Genomic DNA, 4,188 nt, shown 5'->3' on the forward strand with positions numbered 1-4,188 from the left:
TCTCAAGCCTGGTGTGGTGACCCAGTGAGAACTGGCACACACCTACAGGGGCATGACTAAGTGGTTACTTAAAAAAACAAAAACCAAAAAACAACAAACATTTATTATATGGCAGCCTGCTTGTATGTAGCCTGCAGTGTTTGCAATCTTTTTTTTTAAAGATTTATTTATTTATTATTATATATGAGTACACTGTAGCTGTCTTTAGAAGCTCCAGAAGAGGGCATCCGATCTCGTTATGGGTGGTTGTGAGCCACCATGTGGCTGCTGGGATTTGAACTCAGGACCTCTGGAAGAGCAGTCAGTGCTCTTAACTGCTGAGCCATCTTGCCAGCCCCATGGCTAAGTGGTTACTTACAAGAGTATGCATAACCCCAGCATAATTACATCTTTAAGAGGTCTGACCCCAGTGTGATGACCTCCCATATCTGCACCGATGGAGGTACCCACCCCTTCAGCTAACCCACCTCCTGGGTATACTAGTGCTTTCCAAGACCCACACGGAGCTGAGACAGCACTACATGAAGCAGGGAAGGAGAGGTTGGAATCACAGACAAGGAGTCTAAGGGTCCCTCATAGAAGAGGGAACATCAACAGGCCCAGTCTTGAGGGTCACTTGCCCATGATGACAGCTTCTCTGACTACATGGCTAAGACCACTGTTGTGTCCGGCCAGCAGATCACAGCCTGGGTTTTAGCCTGGAAAGGCATTTTGGAAACCTGGAAGAGAAGAGGGGCTAGGCGGCGAGAGAAGGGAATGAAGCTAAGACAACATTCTGATCAAAGCTCAATTTTACTATTTCCAGACACTCAGTTATAAAGGAAAGGGGAGGGAACCCGAATTCCCACCAAACAATCTCGGGGTCCAGTAGCAGGACGAACGTGTGTGTGCCTCTAAGCAACAAAGCGGCAGGGTCCAGCAGTAGGCGTGGCAGGACGAATGAGCAGGTAGCTCCACCCTTGAGCAAGCAGGTTCAAGCAGGTGGGGGAAGGGAGACCACATCTCCTCCCATTAGTTAACAAAAAAAATAAAAAAAGAAAAGGCTGGCCTGAGGCAGAAAAATTATCTATGCATAATAGTTCTGCCTGAGTTCTTAGGGCTAAAGAAAAAACCTGTTTCCGTGGGATTCCCTAACTTTTCTAATGGTAAACTGTATCTGGCTAAGACTGTCCTTATTATCCTAGTAAACCACTAACAGAATAGTGCTGGGCTGTAGGCTCTGACTTTATAATGNTAATTAGTGCTGAATAGGTAACTACCTGGTTGTATTTTAAGTAGGGCGTTGGAACCCTGGCTAAGTTTGACCGAACAAATTTAGAATAACACTGAGTTGATATTTCTTCGTAATTTTGGATGACAGGCGGGGAAACAGGGAGAAGGGGTAAGACCAGCTGGCTCTTTAGTACAAGGCCAATTGGCTTTATTATTTGGGTGGGAGGCAGTGAAGGGCTTGCCCTTTCGACAGACCACAATGGTGGAGCTTGCAGGACAGTCTCTCACTACATGGGGTGAGCTGTGAGCATGTGCACCACATGAATGTGGAGGTCACATACTGTATGCATCACTGCCTGTTTGTTTTTTGTCTTCTATTTCGTTTGGTTTGGGGTTTTGTTTTGTGGCTGTCTTTGCCACAGTGATACCCTCTCACTCTGAAAAGTCCATTCAACTTCACGGTGACTTGTTTTCTGTATTGGTTATTTTTTTATATCTGTGCAACCAGAACACTAACAGAAAGAACAGCTCAAAGTTCCACAGAGATTTTAGTCCATTGCTGAGGGAAGGTGGGGTGGACAGAGAGGATCTTTCAGTGGCAGGGGGAAGATTGGGAAGTGGTTTTTTCGTATGGTAACAGACAAGAAGAGAAGGCAAGCTGGAAGTAGAAGCTAGTGTAACTTCAAAGGCTTCTCCCATGGGGCTGGAGAGATGGCTCAGTGGTGAAGGAGAGGACCTAGTTTAGTTCCCAGCAGCCACACTGGGTGGATCAAACCATCTGTAACTCCAGGTCCAGCAAAGTTAATACCCTTTTCTGATCTACATGGCACCTGCCCACACATGGACACACACACACACACACACGCACACACACACAAATATCTGGGCTGGAGAGATGGCTCAGTGGTTAAGAGCACTGACTGCTCTTCCAGAAGTTCTGAGTTCAAATCCCAGCAAACACATGGTGGCTCACAACCCTCCGTAATTAGATCTGATGTCCGCTTCTGGTATATCTGAAGACAGCTACAGTGTACTTACATATAATAAATAAATAAATCTTTGGACCAGAGAGAACAGGGGGCTGGAGAGAGTGGGGCTAGAACAAGAAGAAAAAATATATATATATATATTACAGGAAGACCCATTCCTAGCTAGTGACCCATCCTGCTAAATATGCCGTACTCTCTCAAAGCTTCAAGGCTAAATAACTGAGGATTAAGGGCTCAACATCCGAACCTGTTGGCGTCACTCCAAACCTTCACAGTTTCCCTTCTGTAGAAAATGAATAAAAGTTACAGAATTTGCTTTAGAGGATTAAATACTTAGAACAGAGCGTGGAGGAGCACAGCTGCTAAGGAATTTCAACTCCACATGGCTAAAGTTGCTAACGTTGATGGTTCATTTATTTGTTCCACCCCTTGGTCATCCAGTTGGTTGTCCATTTGACGATCTCTAAGCAGGTTTCGGCTCTGCTCGGCCACCATGTTGTGGGGAGCGGTGAGGAGCAGGCTGCTTCCCACTCGCTCTGAGAAGTATACCATTCTGCTGTGTAGAGAGATGATAAGCGCGTTTACATGAAGAGCAACTGTGAGCACTGCGGGTCTTCAATGGGGACATGTATGGTCACGTGCTCTGAACTCAAGCCACTGAGAAGTAGGTTGTTCCAGTTGGCTTTGAAACCATCCACTGCAAGCCCAAGGGTCTCAAGACAGAAAACACACACATTCCTGGGCACTAGAGCCATGTATAACTTCACTCCTGACTTCACCTCTCATGACAATGGGGAGTAGATGTTCAGAGCTTCATTCTCTGTACCCAGACTCCCCACAGGGAAACCTCAGCTCATTTCCCACTTACTGGGACCAGGGCCAAGGGCTTAGCCATTCTTTAAGCTCGCTTTCATTATCAACAAAACACGCTCAGGTTTCTTGGGAAGCCATAGGAGAGTTTAAACGGCATTGGTCTCTCATGATATGAGCTGTGGGTCCCGGGTGTTTAAATCGTGGTCTCAGGTGAGTAGACTCCCATGAGTTATGGGTTCTGCGTGTTTAAAACTGTTGCTCTGAGATGAGTTGGCTCAGAGGAACTGTGGGTCCTCAATGTGTAAAGTCAGGGTTTGTGTCTCACATCATTTTCTTTTTTCCTAAGGCAGTGGAAGGAATATGGGTCTCCTCCATCACAGACCCAACAGGAGATCCAACCAGCCAGAGCCCCTCCGAATGCCTATATCCTCATTCGTAAGTAGAGACAAGAATGTTTAACCATAGGAGATGGCTCTGAGAACAAAGAAGATGTCAGAGTTCTGGGGAATCAACGGACTTTCAGAGAATGATATTTATTTCTTGTCCTTCATCCTTTAATCTTCAAATCATTTGTGTGGAGAGTATAAAAAGATTGAAATGTAAATCTGGAGAAAGGAGTAAAATGTCATGTAATGAATCTTCAAAGTTATTTGCAACAATAAAAACTATTTTAAGGCCCAGAGAAGATGGCTCAGCAGTTAAGAGCACTGATTCCTCTTCCAGGGAACTGAGTTTAACTCCCAGCACCCAACTATCAGTAACCCCAGTTCCTGGGGATCCTATGCCCTCTTCTGGTCTCCTCAGGCACAAGGCACGCATGTGGTGTGCCGACATGCTTGCAGGCAAAATACTCATACCCTTAAAATAAAAATACATAAACCTAAAACATTTGACTTTAAACAAACACTGCGTGTGCCTAAGAGAAAATGTCTTTACCTACTTTCGTTATTTTCTGCTGTTAATTGGTGTGTAAAAAGGAAGTAGAATTCACTTAATGATTGACAGGTCTCTCAGGAAACCGAACAAAACCCTAAACTGTGTTTTCTTTAGTTATTGTCATTTCAAAGTGCAGGGTCTTTGCAACTATGCTGTCATTTATAAACAGGGGATAAACGTGTCGACAGAAAACCGCCCTTAGAAAGAAAGAAAGAAAGAAAGAAAGAAAGAAAGAAAG

Source organism: Mus caroli, chromosome 10 (genome assembly GCF_900094665.2).
Source record: "Mus caroli chromosome 10, CAROLI_EIJ_v1.1, whole genome shotgun sequence".
Classification (NCBI taxonomy): Eukaryota; Metazoa; Chordata; class Mammalia; order Rodentia; family Muridae; genus Mus; species Mus caroli.